A 16,950-nucleotide genomic window follows, 5' to 3' on the forward strand; every position below is an offset into this window, starting at 1 on the left:
AGGAAATAATGACTTTAGGTTAGTTGCAGACTGAGCTTGTTTGAACCAGACACCTAGAGAAGAAATTTTGTATGGCCCATTACCAATCTCCAAGTCATTCAATCCTCCAATCAGTAGGGGTACTTTGAGTTATTCTTGGCAGTACTACTGAGATAATTTTTGGCAGATGAACAGCTCAATTCACTTCATTGGCTTTGTAACTGAGAGCAAAATGTGGTCTTACATTTACAAGCCAGAGTGTAGCTTCAAAGTTCCCTCTAATAAGACAACCAAAAGCATTGTTCATGATAGTCAAATGACTATCACATGGAGGTTTGGTTTTAAAAGAGCAGCTTTCTAGAAAATACTGTTTTATACTGGAAAAGTGTGCATCAAATAAATGTTCTTGTATATCCGGCTCTCTGTCCCCAGAAGAATCAGCTCAATATTCTCCAGGTCAACGTCTCACTAAGAAGAGATACATGTCTAATGGCTCAGGTTGCACAAATCTGCAACAGCACAAAAATGTGCTAGAAAACAGTTGAGATTTTCAGCTCTATTGTGATTTATTTGCCAGAAAAACACCCACCTTTTTAAAGTCAAATTCCGAAAACTGTAAGTGTACTCATTATGAAATTATTTTTGTATGAATGTAGTAAACAATAAAATAGTAGGTTTCAGAGTAGCAGCCGTGTTAGTCTGTATTAGCAAAAAGAAAAGGAGTACTTGTGGCACCTTAGAGACTAACACATTTATTTGAGCATAAGCTTTCGTGAGTTACAGCTCACTTCATCGGATACATTCGGTGGAAAATAGAGTGGGGAGATTTATATACACACACAGAGAATATGAAACAATGGGTTTTATCATACACACTGTAAGGAGAGTGATCACTTAAGATGAGCTATTACCAGCAGGAAGGGGGCGGGGGAAGGAGGAAAACCTTATACGGTGATAATCAAGGTGGGCCATTTCCAGTAGTTAACAAGAACGTCTGAGGAACAGTGGGGGGTGGGGTGGGGGGAGAAATAACATGGGGAAATAGTTTTACTTTTTGTAATGACCCATCCACTCCCAGCCCTTCCCCCGCCCCCTTCCTGCTGGTAATAGCTCATCTTAAGTGATAACTCTCCTTACAATGTGTATGCTAAAACCCATTGTTTCATGTTCTCTGTGTGTGTATATAAATCTCCCCACTGTATTTTCCACCGAATGCATCCGATGAAGTGAGCTGTAGCTCACGAAAGTTTATGCTCAAATAAATTTGTTAGTCTCTAAGATGCAACAAGTACTCCTTTTCTTTTAAATAAAATAATAATTATACAAAGATCTCTTTGCCCTTCAAAGGATACAATCCATATTGAGTTTAAAATGATAAAATATCACAAACCTACCGAGCTAGGTAGAATACGACACTGCAATTTAGTGATTCATTTCTGAGCTGCTGTTAATAGTTTAAATGTTTCTTATTGTAGTGTTTTGGGTTTTTTTATAACTGTGGTAACTGAAACTAGATTATAAAAATGATTCTTGTCTAGGTCATTCCAGAAAGAAAAAACAATTGAATCCTAATGATATTTCACCTGCAAAGAAATGGTAGTAATAGTTTTAATATAACATCATGGCTATTGTGCCTATGGCTGCCATCTAAAGATAATAATGAACATGCCTAAAGTTAGGTTAAAATAACATTGAGGTGGAAACACAAAATAATATAAAGTATCAGGGGGTAGCCATGTTAGTCTGTATCCACAAAAACAACAAGGAGTCCAAAACTAACATTTAATTGGGCATAAGCTTTTGTGGGTAAAAACCCACTTCTTCAGATAGTGTTTTTTACCATGAAAGCCTATGCCCAAATAAATCTGTTAAAATATATAAAGTTGAGTTTAATCAAAGATGTGTCTGATGCTATGTCCTTTGTAATCCCCATTGTTCTCAGGCCTATGCAAATCATACAACCGTAAGCATACAATTTATTTTGTCTATAAAATCATTCATATACAAGTATCACAGGAGACTCCATGACCTCTTCTATTCAGGTTCTTATACCATGCCTGGAACCTTGGTATCTGAGCAGCAGCCAGTAGAGCAATAAATGATGTGGCTAGCATAGATCACATATGGTCTGAACCACATTGGTCTCATTTTCATGTTTAGACTCTGGAAAAGGGCACACATAATGTGGGCTACCAATATAGCAGAAAGCAGGCAGCTGTAAATATAGTCAGGCCTAGTCAAAGAGGGCTCAGTGAAATGGCCATGTTTCATATGGAGGCTAACAGCACAGAGAAACTAGGGGGCTCATGGAATAGGCTACAGAAGGGAGAGGATTAGCAATTAAAGGCCAGTGAGAAGAGATGGGTTTTCACATTGGATTTGAAATGACTTGGGGAGTCAGGTAGATGCATACAAGACTGTACCAAATGGTGAGGGAAGCATGGGAGAAGGGTATATTGCTCACTTTAAATATAGACAGCAAGGTGATAGAAAGAATTCAGGTACCAGAAGAGTATAAGTAATGAGTTTGAGAATACAAAAAGATGGTTTCAGGAAGATGGGAGAGGAGGACCAACCTGTGGAGGTACTTGAGGTTCATGAATGAGAGATTTTTTTCTGGGTTCTGAAATGGACAGGAAACTAGTATCAATATCTAAGGTGGGAGGTGAAGCTCTTCCATTTCTACGTATGGCTGAACATTTTGGACAAATTGAACATCAGAGCTTGAAGACAAAGAAGTTTGGGCAAAGGAGTGGTCGAGATAGTGTCCCACACGCAGACAATGTATGATAGAAGACAGATGTGTAAACCTAGGGAATGTGAGAAGAGAGAACTATGTGAGAACACTGGAAAGAGATGGAAGAAAAAGAGAGCATCTGAGAGATGGTAGAAGGAGAAAAGAGAAGCACCAGCAAATTGGTAAATATTATATCTAAATTAGAAGAGATAAATTGAAGAGGAAGAATGAGATAAATTGGGCCAAATCTGACTTGCACCCTATAGCAGTGGTTTTCAAACTTTTTTCCTCGTGACCCAGTTGAAGAAAATTGTTGATGCCCATGACCCTACATAATGATATCTTTTGACTAGAGTTTTCATAAAATCATAATATTGCAATTCATTCCAGCTTAACCCACTTTACATAACTAACACTAGACACTAGCCTTCATAAGCCTCTGGTAAGGAGTGTGGGAGGTGGCCCAGAGTAGGGCAGAGGGTAGGATGTGAGGGCTCTGTCTAGGGGTGAGTGCCCAAAGATGGAGCTGGGAATGAGGGGTTCAGGGTGCAGGAGGGGGCTCAGGGCTGGAGCAGAGGGTTGGGATGCAGGGGTGAGGGCTGCAGGGTGGAGCTCGGAATAAGGGGTTCAGGGTGCAGGAGGGGGCTCAGGACTGGGGCAGAGGGTTGGGATGTGGAGGGGGGGTGAGGGCTCTGCCTGGGGGTGTGGGATCTGGGGTGGGGCCAGGGATGAGGAGTTTGGGGTGTAGGCTGGCTGCCCCAGGGCTGGGGCCAGAGGACTCTCTCCAGCCCTCTCCCTGCCAGCAGCAGCTAGCTCCAGGAGAGGGGTCTCTCTCCCTCAGTGCCAGCAGGCAGCATGGAGCTCTGGGGGAAGGGTCCCTCTCTCCCTCTACATGGAGCTCTGGGGAAGGGTCCCTCACTCCCTGCTAGCAGCAGCGAGCTCCAGTGCCAGGAGAGAGGCCTGCAGCAGCCCTGCAGCAGCCCTGCAAGCCCCAACTTGCTCCCCTTCCCAGTTCCCTCCCACGCACTACCTCTCTCCTCTCCAGGTCCCTGCCACGCAGTCCTTTAGAGCTGCTGCAGGGCAACGATCATTATAATTCGAATCAGCAAGGCGACCCAGTGCCTGACATTCCGCGACCCAGTACTGGGTCACAACCCGTACTTTGAAAAAGACTGCTCTATAGGGATGAATTTACTTCAGTGGCATTATCCATAAGGTAAGACAGAGCTAAATTGTAATCATGAAAGCGCAAAGAGGTCACAGGATAGAGAACACCAGCAAGAACTGAAAAAATACAAAATCAGATTTCTCCCTTGCAAGTTTGGTTGACTTCCCCACCCCCTCACCTTTTAAACTAGATTTTGGGAGGTGGGTTTCCCCGTCAAATTAAAAGGACATGAATGCACTGACACGTGAATCTTGAAAATATATTGGGGCATCCGTAATAAAAGTCTTTGTGTAACCTAAATGCTGTAAAAGTGCAGTAACCATTTTTCAAGGCGGATATTTTGGAAGTTCTATAAAACAATGCATTGAAAATATCAAAACCAATGAGATTATAATGTAGACTTACTCGTGTTCCAAATTTCATTTTGTAACTAAAAACCATTATTGAATTATTTGAGCAGAAATGACCTCTTAGATCAAGAAGCCTCTGATATTTAAGAATATAGAAAAAAGACAAAAAGTCTTTATACATGAAACAACTTCAGCTGGTTCACCCTCATTAGCAGGCATCACGTGCCATTGCAGCAGAATGGAGAGAGAGGTTTCTTAGCAATAAGAAAGTCATTTAATCCCAAAGCTATCTGAAAATTTATGTGCAATCAGCTAATTTTTCAAAGTGTTCTTTGAATGCAAACTCTTGTGTTCAGCATTTTTATAAACGATATACGCAACACTGAGCTATATGTTCATTAATACTTTGGTATGACATGCCACCGGAACAAAAGGAAGCAGACACAAGTGAGAAGAGAAGCTACGTGGAATGGCTGTGAGAGTAACAGAAAGGTGGTAAATAGCAATAATAGCACTAGCACCATATATAACAATGGTTTTTGTGTTTTCAATTGATTGCTCTAGTAAGATTCTCACATTTTAAGGTATGCAAAGATGAAGAAGGATCTCGATCTAAAATTTAGGCTGTATCATAACACTGAGAAGCCAACCAGCAACAGACTAAATATAATGAGTGAAATCAAAAGGGGAATTTGAGTTAATCATTATTTGAATTAATCATTATAAAACATCCAAAACATTAACCAACCAGAGAGCAGGGGAAAGCAAAGAGGGGAGTTCTTGAAGCAGTCTTGATGCTTAAAGGTTACAACAAAGTTGGAAGACATCCTGTAATAAAATAAAATAACTGCTATAAATAATGATTACCCAGAGAGCCAAGGAAATGGATTGCTGAGCATGTGAAAACTTCCTATATATGACTAAAGTTCACGAAAAATCTATATGAATATAAGTAATGAAATGCAAACTGATCACTGCCATGAAAGAGGGAGGAGGGAGGTATCAAGGAAAACTTGATGCTAACTGAATAATAGAAAGGAAACTGACATGGAGCGATTTAACTTTCATACCCCCAACAGGTTTCCGTCCCTGACAAGATAGAGGAAAAACCAGCAGCCAACTATTGATCATGAGCTGACAGCTAACTGGGTGTTGCCAGAAAGAAAGGCTCCTGATTTGTGAAGAATCTGAACCATGATATCCATGTCCCAGATCAATTAAATAGGATGGCTGTTGTCTCTGGGATTGTAAAATGTATTATCACAATAAGAAGAGCTGGCCTCTTGAAGAATGCTACATTTTTTCTGTATGGGAACAAATGACATGAGTGAAGGAAGACTGTAGAGAAAAATCACATCTGGGACACCGGAAGGAAGGTGAAGATGAGGTGAAGCAGTCTGTCTTCTTAGAGATCCAGTACACAGTGCAAAGAAGAGAGAAGAAAGATATTGCCAGCCAACTCTGAATGGGTAGACAGAGGGATATGGATTCCTAGAACTGTTTCTGTGGTGACAGTTTGGCTGGATTCAGAATCTGTGTTTAAGCAGGGCTTGGTAGATGGCCTTAACTAGGTAAGAAAAGGGAGAAAGGTACTTTTGCTTAACTTAAATAATCCTGCAGGTGAAATGACCATATAAAGTAAGGCAGAAGGTAGACTTTTTCTGAAAATAAAATAGATGGAGAATGAGTATTAATGTACTAAAATGTCTGCATGCAAATGTAAGGGCACGGGAAACAAGCAAGGAGAACCAGAAGTGTTACTAAATGGTGGTGATTGTGATCTGAAGCCAGGTGGGAAGATTTTCATAGGGCTAGATCCTTCAAGATGCTAACCCCAAATAAGTTATGAGTATATTATGGTACAATTAGATATCATCATATACAAATAGATAAGAAAGGCTTTTATAACTACTGTACATCAGAGGAAAAACCACTGGGGAGAAAACAAGCCTTAATAAACAAAGAGGGTGATTAAGTTGAAGACTCAAAAATAGCTGAGACACTGAACTGTTTTAAATTGTTTTTCATGTTGAAGTCAGATAAATCTGCACAATTAGAAAGAGAGATAAAGAAATAGGTAATTTTTTCATCCCTGTCCAGTCACTCCCCACTCTCATCTAACAAACTTTGCTCTTTTCGGTTCACAAGAGAAAGAAGAGCAGGTGTGCTGGTTTCATATTTAAAAATCTTTGGTTTAGTCAAGTACCTTTTTGATAACACTGTTTCTGGTTCTTCTTTATGATGCCAGCATCCACCTGTGCCATAATCCCAGGCAGTCACCAGGGGTGGTAAGTGACATTTTTTTACGTCTTTCAGTCTACTAGTAAGTTGGCTTTCTGTTGTATGGATAAACCACATCATCTCACAATTGCAAGCTGCCTTTGGAAAGGTTTGAACCCATGAAGTTTGATATTGTTATTATCCCTACTATGCTGCCAGTGTATCATAATACTGCTGTATTTAAGTGCAATATGGAAAGGATAGTGCACCGTTATAACCCTACCATCTTGAAGCTCCTCTCTGAATTGTTTTTTGTACTTACCTTATTCATTACATCTTTCACTTTCATACTTAGCTTTTTCTGCATTATTCAATCAAATTTCATTTTGCTTTTCTTTTTGTATGTCTTATATGGATGTTGTTGAAACTGAAACCAATTAAGAAACATCTGCAGACAGAATGTGAACAGAATTTCTTTCAGGAGAGAGACTGCTCTGAATAAGTCAGGGAAAGCTCCCTCAAACAAAGAGCTTGCTTAAATCTTCACTACAGATGGTGTTTGAACACGGCTGTGAAGAGAACAGTAAACTGAAATAGTGCAGCCCATGCCTTTACAGTTAGCTGCACAAATTGTGTTCAGAAAGGTGTCAGCTGGTCATGACTAAAGCCTGAGGGTTGGAGGAATTGATATAGTGACCCATGCTATAGCCTTTCAATTATGACTAACGCATCTTAGTGTCTGTGGTCCCTGATTAGACTGAATTGAATTTTAAAGATTATTATTTTTCTTCTCAAGAGTTAAGGCTCTTTGGGTGCCTTCACTATGCATGGTTGTGTCTTAAAATGTTTAGATCTGTTTTAAGCTTAAACATTAACTCTGAATTTTGTGGGTTGTAATGCTTGTTTTTGGGGTAGTCACAACATCCTTGTAATTTTTTTTTACACTTAAATTACTGATATGTACACTCAACCTGAACTCGGGTTTAATATGTGCCCTCCATCCCTCCCCCACCAAAAAACTATATTAATGAGACGTAAGCTTGCACATCACAGAAAGAATATATCCCATTCCCTAACTATTTGACTGAAATTATAGTCTGTCACCAGCTGCTCTTGAATCTAGTCAAGACTAAATTCTAGCAGGTTACTACAAAACAGCTCTATGGAGGGTTGAATTTTTCTGGCCTTAATTGGCTATTTTGGTAGCACATTCCATCTGAGCTTGGAATATAACTCATCTAGTCAATATTCATAAGGGATGACACTAAACTGCAGGGGCAGGTAGATATGCTGGAGCATAGGGATAGGTACAGAGTGACTTAGACAAATTGGAGGATTCGGCCAAAAGAAATCTGATGAGGTTTAACAAGGAGAAGTGCAGAGTCCAGCACTTAGGATGGAAGAATCCCATGCCCTGCTACAGGCTGGGGACTGGCTGGCTAAGCAGCAGTTCTGCAGAAAAGGACCTGGGGATTACAGTGGACGAGAAGACGGATATGAGTCAACAGTGTGCTCTTGTTGCCAAGAAGGCTAACAGCATATTGGGCTGCGTTAGTAGGAGCATTGCCAGCAGATGGAGGGATGTGATTATTCCCCTCTATTCTGCACTGGTGAGGCCACATCTGGAGTATTGCATTCAGTTTCCTCCCCCCCACACCACTACAGAAAGGATGTGGACAAATTGAAGAGAGTCCAGCGGAGGGCAATGAATATGATTAGGGGGTTGGGGTGCATGACTGACAAGGAGAGGCTGAGGGAACTGGGGTTATTTAGTCTGCAGAAGAGAAGGGGGGGGTGGATTTGATAGCAGCCTTCAACTACCTGAAGGGGGATTCCAAAGAGGATGGAGCTCGGCTGTTCTCAGTGGTGGCAGATGATAGAACAAGGAGCAATGGTCTCAAGTTGCAATGGGGGAGGTTTAGGTTGGATATTAGGAAACACTATTTCACTAGGAGGGTGATGAAGCACTGGAACGGGTTACCTAGTGAGGTGGTAGACTCTCCATCCTTAGATTTTTTTAAGGCCCAGCTTGACAAAGCCCTGGTTGGGATGATTTAGTTGGGGTTGGGCCTGCTTTGAGCAGGGAGTTTGACTGGATGACCTCCTGAGGTCTCTTCCAACCCGAATCTTCTGAGATTCTATGATTCTATAATGGGGAAGTATTCCCTTGGTCATCCATGTGCTGTAGACCTTTCAGATCCTCTCCATGCTATATAAACAGTGGGAAGCCTATGCTCCCAAAATCACAAGCTTCACAAGCTGATTTGCAAGGTAACAATGCATCTTGCTGCCTAGTCCTCTTAAGTCCCTGAGAACACCAGGTACTGCAATTTAAAAAGCAAGACAATTTTATCTCTGTGCAGGCTTTGTAGAGTAATGAAATGTCAGTTGAGGCCGTGTGTGTGTGTGTGTGTGTGTATGTTCAGCACATTATGACAGAATGTGCAGTGCAGTAAACAGATTTCCTCCTCTTTGTGGTAACACCTGAAATCTGATTTCTTCCCCCTTTGTGGCATCATTGCTTCTAGTTGCTTCCTGTATTCCTTCATCAATTCCCATCATCATGGAGGTTGCACCTGCATGTATCTGGCAAACTAGGAAGATGTTTAAAATAGCAACAAGGTGAGGTGCTTTTTTGTTTCTTCACTATTATTATTTGGGATCATTTCACTTAAGAACTTTGGACCACTTCCACAAAGTTTCTAAATTGCACAATGGGATTGATTTCTCCAGTTTCTGCTGCCAGGGGCTCTTAGTAAAAAGCAGCGACTCAGCTGGTCTGCTCAGTGAAGCTGTTTTACATGCTCAGAATGTGCTGCTGAGTGGTTAAATCAAAGGCAACCCTTTTCATGTAGCCAAAGTAGTGTGGCAGGAAATAGCAAGGCTTTTGGGTAACTTTGTAAAGATCATTGCAAATATTACTAACAATAGGTCTGATTCTGATCAAACTTATGTGGGCAATAACTTCTGTGGAATTGCTCACAATTTACTTCATTGGAGGTGTGTTCAGAATTGGACCCAATCGCTTCCATGCTGGTCAAAAGGATCAGTACCTTAAAAGATAGCTAAAAACACCCATGTAACTAAATGTATAAGCAGTTAGATCTTTGAGAAGCATTGTTGTGATTCAGAACTTTTCAGAAGCTTTGTGGCACCATTATAGCCACATAGTTCTCTGCATAAGTATCTTACTGGAATAGTTCCTACATTTCTAGGCAGATCCTGTACTAGAGATCATAAAGCTGTTGCCATCTACCCATATTCTGTTTTAATGTGTAACGATTATAGCAATTTACTGGATTTACAAAGAGGACACAATCTTGCACTTCCTGTTTGAAGCCACGTGGGTTGTGATGCGTGGAAAGTGCTGACTGCACAAAGGGCTTCTGAGCCTCCTAGCCAGTGAAGGGAGGAAGATGCTGTGGATCGTACCTTAGCCCTACTCCAGAAAGTAATAATAGAGGAAAAACTAACAATGGACTGACCTGAATAGAAAAGCCTTGCAATGAGCCTTGAACAGTGTCACAGAGAGAAGCTGGCAGAACTGGAAGGAATTCACAGGTGGAGTCTCTGAAGCAAGAAGCCCTGGCACCTTTGAGATGGGAAGCAAGGACAAACTGATCTGAGTCAACTGCATTGTGTAGGATGAGGGCTGTATATGCTATGAGGGAAATCTGGAAGTGCTAGCTGTAATTAAAAAAATGATTTCCAAATGCAGTTCTCCATTCAGAGAGGGCAAGAAATGCTTCTTACGATTTAAGCTCTGAGAATGCTGTGCTGAGCAAAAGGAGTACAGTTTTCTGTCAAGGGCTGTACGCTCATTGGATTTATGCATTTAATGACCTTGGCAGCATTACAGACAAAGCCTTTAACATAGAGATGAATTGTTTGTGTGCAATTTCTTTAAAGATTAGGCATCAACATACTTTCCCTCATCATCAGATACACAGATGGTTTTTGTTCCCTTTTCCCTCCATTGAATAAACCTATTGTTGAGTGTAGAAAAAACCACCCCAGCTGTTTGATTTCCACATTATCCTTCCTATAGCATCCCAAGGTAATAGCTACAAAACAATATTCATGCAGCTTTTTCTATCCTCCTTCAAGACTCCAGTTTCAGAACAAACAATGACTTTCTATCTTAGCAATTCCAGTTTTTTTGGCAATAAAACTGATTTCCCACATCCAGACCGGCAGAGATGCAGTAAATTTTCCTTCACTGGAGAGCATGCAGTGATACTAGGCAGACAGAGGATGGGAATTTGGAAGATTCCCAATTTAAACATAGGATTTGCTCTGCTGCATCAAACCATTGTTTCCCCAGCTCAGGAATCCTGCCTTTGGCAATGGCTCTCTGTCTCATGCTCCTGAGGAAAAGGACAAATCTACCCTGCAAATAGTGCACCAGGCCATTTTGGTGTAGGGAACTAGGGAATTCTTTTCTACCCCTGGCAATAAACAGCTTAAACAATGAGGTTTTGTTGGCATGTATAACTGCAAGGATTATTATGGGTTAAAATATCTGTCCCCTGTTAAAACATGATCCAAACAGACTGTTATCAATGGTTGTGATATTATTGAGGGATATCAGATGTTGCTAATGTACATTGTTTACCAAGTTTTGATTAACTAAATGTATAGCCAATTAGATCTTTGAGAAGCGTTGTTGTAATTCAGATCTTTTCAGAAGCTTTGTGGGCACTATTATAGCTGGTTCTCTGCACAAGCATCTTACTGGAATAGTTCCTACATTTCTAGGCAGCTACCTATAGGATATACCTATGCATGCATAACAAAAGAAAACTTTATGTAACATGCCAACACATTATAACGAATTCCTGCAACGGTGAATTCCACAGGTTTCTGAGCTATCCTACGGCTATCCAGATAGGAGAACCTTACATATTTTCAAAAGAGCAATCATGTAACTTACTCCTGTCACACCAGTACAGTATGTGAACAGATTACAAAATCTCTCTTTATCTTCACATAGGATAATATGATGAATTACACCTGGCAACTGGTAAAATAACTGTGTTCTAAATAATCTTGTTCTTTCAAATCCCCTGATGCCTCAAGTTTTTCTTCTTATAAATGGAGGCATGCTATGCAATGCTAGTGATGATGAAGCCTTTGGAGCAGCAGTTAAGTGGACTCACCAAACATTCTTGTCCCTTCATCTCTTTGTCTCTTTCCAGCATAAAAGCATCACTTTATTTCAACAGAGTGGCTATATTATTTTGTGTGATATTATGTAACAAAATATTGCTATTGTCCATCTTAACATTTATGTTTACTCCATCCCTAATGACCCCTTGTTGATTGATACTGGCGTGAGGAGTCACTACAGAAAGGGATGTTTACTGAAACATGCATCTGACTCCCAATATTTGCACACTTCCAAAAGAGTTCCTCATTCACCTTATGGTTAAGCAACAGTGTTTTCTCATTACCCACTTTTGAAATAAAATTCAACAAAGCAATTTACCTGTGCACACATCACATGAAGGAAGTTATCAGGAGATTACTGACATACTAGAAGTACAAAGAAAAGGAGTACTTGTGGCACCTTAGAGACTAACAAATTTATTAGAGCATAAGCTTTCGTGAGCTACAGCTCACTTCATCGGATGCATTTGGTGGAAAAAACAGAGGAGAGATTTATATACACACACACAGAGAACATGAAACAATGCGTTTATCATACACACTGTAAGGAGAGTGATCACTTAAGATAAGCCATCACCAACAGCAGGGGGGGGAAGGAGGAAAACCTTTCATGGTGACAAGCAGGTAGGCTAATTCCAGCAGTTAACAAGAATATCAGAGGAACAGTGGGGGGTGGGGTGGGAGGGAGAAATACCATGGGGAAATAGTTTTACTTTGTGTAATGACTCATCCATTCCCAGTCTCTATTCAAGCCTGGATAATTGTATCCAGTTTGCAAATTAATTCCAATTCAGCAGTCTCTCGTTGGAGTCTGTTTTTGAAGCTTTTTTGTTGAAGTATAGCCACTCTTAGGTCTGTGATCGAGTGACCAGAGAGATTGAAGTGTTCTCCAACTGGTTTTTGAATGTTATAATTCTTGACGTCTGATTTGTGTCCATTCATTCTTTTACGTAGAGACTGTCCAGTTTGGCCAATGTACATGGCAGAGGGGCATTGCTGGCACATGATGGCATATATCACATTGGTAGATGCGCAGGTGAACGAGCCTCTGATAGTGTGGCTGATGTGATTAGGCCCTATGATGGTATCCCCTGAATAGATATGTGGACAGAGTTGGCAACGGGCTTTGTTGCAAGGATAGGTTCCTGGGTTAGTGGTTCTGTTGTGTGGTGTGTGGTTGCTGGTGAGTATTTGCTTTAGATTGGGGGGCTGTCTGTAAGCAAGGACTGGTCTGTCTGGGGTAAGCGATGCTGCTTTTCCACAATTTCAGCTCGTGCACGTCGGCGGAAGCAGTCTATGTAGAAATCCAGGCTGCTGTTTCGACCTTCAGGAGGAGTCCACCTAGAATCCTTCTTTTTGTAGTGTTGGCAGGAAGGTCTCTGTGGGTTAATATGTTGGTCAGAGGTGTGTTGGAAATATTCCTTGAGTCTGAGATGTCGAAAATAGGATTCTAGGTCACCACAGAACTGTATCATGTTCGTGGGGGTGGAGGGGCAAAAGGAGAGGCCCCGAGATAGGACAGATTCTTCCGCTGGGCTAAGAGTATAGTTGGATAGATTAACAATATTGCTGGGTGGGTTACGGGAACCATTGTTGTGGCCCCTTGTGGCATATAGTAGTTTAGATAGCTTAGTGTCCTTTTTCTTTTGTAGAGAATCAAAGTGTGTTTTGTAAATGGCTTGTCTAGTTTTTGTAAAGTCCAGCCACGAGGAAGTTTGTGTGGAAGGTTGGTTCTTTATGAGAGTATCCAGTTTTGAGAGCTCATTCTTAATCTTTCCCTGTTTGCTGTAGAGGATGTTGATCAGGTGGTTCCGCAGTTTTCACCTTCAGCCCCCAACTAAAACCCCTCCAACGCATCATCAAGGATCTACAACCTATCCTGAAGGACGAGCCATCGCTCTCTCAGATCTTGGGAGACAGACCAGTCCTTGCTTACAGACAGCCCCCCAATCTGAAGCAAATACTCACCAGCAACCACACACCACACAACAGAACCACTAACCCAGGAACCTATCCTTGCAACAAAGCCCGTTGCCAACTCTGTCCACATATCTATTCAGGGGATACCATCATAGGGCCTAATCACATCAGCCACACTATCAGAGGCTCGTTCACCTGCGCATCTACCGATGTGATATATGCCATCATGTGCCAGCAATGCCCCTCTGCCATGTACATTGGCCAAACTGGACAGTCTCTACGTAAAAGAATGAATGGACACAAATCAGACGTCAAGAATTATAACATTCAAAAACCAGTTGGAGAACACTTCAATCTCTCTGGTCACTCGATCACAGACCTAAGAGTGGCTATACTTCAACAAAAAAGCTTCAAAAACAGACTCCAACGAGAGACTGCTGAATTGGAATTAATTTGCAAACTGGATACAATTAACTTAGGCTTGAATAGAGACTGGGAATGGATGAGTCATTACACAAAGTAAAACTATTTCCCCATGGTATTTCTCCCTCCCACCCCACCCCCCACTGTTCCTCTGATATTCTTGTTAACTGCTGGAATTAGCCTACCTGCTTGTCACCATGAAAGGTTTTCCTCCTTCCCCCCCCTGCTGTTGGTGATGGCTTATCTTAAGTGATCACTCTCCTTACAGTGTGTATGATAAACCCATTGTTTCATGTTCTCTGTGTGTGTGTATATAAATCTCTCCTCTGTTTTTTCCACCAAATGCATCCGATGAAGTGAGCTGTAGCTCACGAAAGCTTATGCTCTAATAAATTTGTTAGTCTCTAAGGTGCCACAAGTACTCCTTTTCTTTTTGCGAATACAGACTAACACGGCTGCTACTCTAAAACTAGAAGTACAACAGCTTTCATTACAACACAAGATATTTACAGAGGAGATGTGATATAATATGCAAGAGAGACAAAGAAAGCCAGAGAGCAAGCAAACAAGAGAACCACACTGTAATCTGGAAAAGTTTAAAATAATATTGCCCTTCTTTTTAAGGTGAACAGCTCCGCAGCTATACCCCATACTTAAGACTGACCCTATATGTTCAATCTAGCACATAATCAGAGTTTATCTTATTGACCTGCTTCTGATTTGCTGATCCTGAAATTGTTTAGTGTGTTTCCTTGTTTAAGGACTGGTCCAAAGCCCATTGTAGTCAATTAAAGCATAGTTTAACTCTGAAACCTGATTGTATACAAATGTGCACATAACTGGCCTATTTTAACACATCGGAGAGACAAGGTGGGTGAGGTAATATCTTTTATAGGATCAACTTCTGTTTGTGAGAGAGACAAGCTTTTGAGTTTACACAAAGCTCTTCTTCAGGCCTGGGAAATTAACTCAGACACAGGTCTACACTACAGTCCTATATTGATATAATGACATTACTCGGGGGGTGTGAAAAATCCACATCTCTGAGCGACATAGTTATATGACCTAACCTCCTGTGTAGGTATCGCTATGTTGACATAGCTTCAGCCTCTTGGGGAGGTAGATTAACTACTTGGATGAGAGAAGCTCTCCAGTCAGTGTAGTAGCATCTTCACTAAAACACTACAGTGGTGCAGCTACACTGCATGCGAAGACAAGCCCTCAGAGTGTCACAGCTAAATACAAGGTGGAACAGATTGTTTAGCATAGGTAGTTAATACATGTTTCAAGTAACCATTCAAGGTGAAGCCGCCTGTTAACACCCCGGCAGTCATAGGAAGGAAAGGAATGGAGGAGGAGGGGAGATCAACTGGGGGACAGAAAGCAGAGCAAGGAGCGCATTGTAAAGGCCCAGGAACAGATGATAAAAGTGATGGAGGAGCAAACAGAGATGTTGAAGTTCCTAATCACGTTCCGAGCACGCTCCATGCATGCTGGCCCTCGCCCCTAGAGCCCATACAGACCTGCTTTCCATGCCCTCCCGTAACTCCTCCCACACATTCCTTGCAACTTCCCAGAACGTCTTGGTACCCCCTTCACTCCACCCCTTCGGACAGTGTCCAAAATGATAGCTAGACTTACACGCAGTTATGAGAGCTTACACTGCCCAACACTCTTACCTCCCTTCCCACCCAGCCTTTTATGTGTGCGTGGTTAATTGGTATTTAATAAAAACAAACTCTCTGAAAGATAACCAAACTTTATTTGTCTCCTACATGTGGGGTTGCTGCTGGTAGTGGCTGTTTGATCATTTGCTGACTACAAATCCGGTCAGGAATCATCACAATTTTCAAGCAAGGCGGCAAGTTAACAAAGCATAGCAGAGTGCTGTATAGAAGACACATTACTGGTGCTCATTGTCAAAATGTTGCCTCAAAGTTTCCCTGATTTGAATAGCCCCATGTTGTGCCCCTCTAATAGCCCTGGTATCTGGCTGCTCAAATTCAGCAGCCAGGTGATCCACCTCCATGCTACATCCCGAGGGAACTACTCTCCCATATGGAGTATGCAGCAGGCTGCTATGACCATTGGAATATTTTCCTCATTTAGGTCTAACCTGCCATAAAGCCAGCACCAGGGCACTTTTAATTTGCCAAAGGCTCATTCTACGGTCATTCTGCACCTGCTCAGACTATTGTTGAAGCACTTCTTGCTGCTGTCCAGGCTTCCCATGTAAGGCTTCATGAGCCACGGAAGTAAGGGGTACGCTGGTGTCCCAGGATCACAATGGGCATTTCAACATCCCCAGCTGGAATCTTCTGGTCTGGAAAGAAAGCCCCTGCTTGGAGTGTTCCTGAAGGTACGTGAGTCATGCACCTTCCCAGACCACCCCACTTTGATATCAGTGAAATGCCCATGGTGAGCCACAAGTTCCTGCAATACCGTAGAGAAGTACCCCTTTCTATGGATGTACACCATCACAAGATGGTCTGGAGCCAAAATTGGAATGTGTGTGCCATCTATCGGCCCACTGCTGTTAGGGAATCCCATTGCCACAAAGCCATCCACTATTTCATGCACATTGCCAAGAGTCAGAGTCCTTCGTAGCAGGATGTGATTAATGGCCCTGCACACTTGTGTTACCACAATCCCAACAGTCAACTTCCCAACTCCAAACTGATTTGTGACTGAGCAGTAGCAGTCTGGAGTCACCAGCTTCCACACAGCAATCACCATGTGCTTCTCCACTGAGAGGGCAGTTCTCATTATGGTGTCCTTGTGCCGCAGTGCTGGGGCAAGCTCCGCGCACAGTTCCTGGAAGGTGGCTTTCCAATCCAAAGTTCTACAGCCACTGCTTATCTTCTCAGACCCCCACTCAGTGCTCGTTTCCTAAGCCCAAAAGCGATGGTCCACTGTGTTCAGCTGCTCCATGAATGCCAAAAGTAATCTGCTGTTGTTTTTTTCCATGGCATATATCAGGTCAG

General features: G+C 41.9%; 1 long non-coding RNA gene across 1 annotated transcript; it reads left to right on the forward strand.

The window, feature by feature from the left end:
• The first annotated feature begins 709 nt into the window (after positions 1 to 709).
• On the forward strand, positions 710 to 15,976 carry LOC122458682. The gene is made up of 3 exons (XR_006278830.1): positions 710 to 751; positions 5,617 to 5,621; positions 15,842 to 15,976. It is a non-coding gene; the product is annotated as an uncharacterized LOC122458682 (long non-coding RNA).
• The last annotated feature ends 974 nt before the right edge of the window (positions 15,977 to 16,950 follow it).

This window comes from Dermochelys coriacea, chromosome 2, assembly GCF_009764565.3.
Source record: "Dermochelys coriacea isolate rDerCor1 chromosome 2, rDerCor1.pri.v4, whole genome shotgun sequence".
NCBI lineage: Eukaryota > Metazoa > Chordata > Testudines > Dermochelyidae > Dermochelys > Dermochelys coriacea.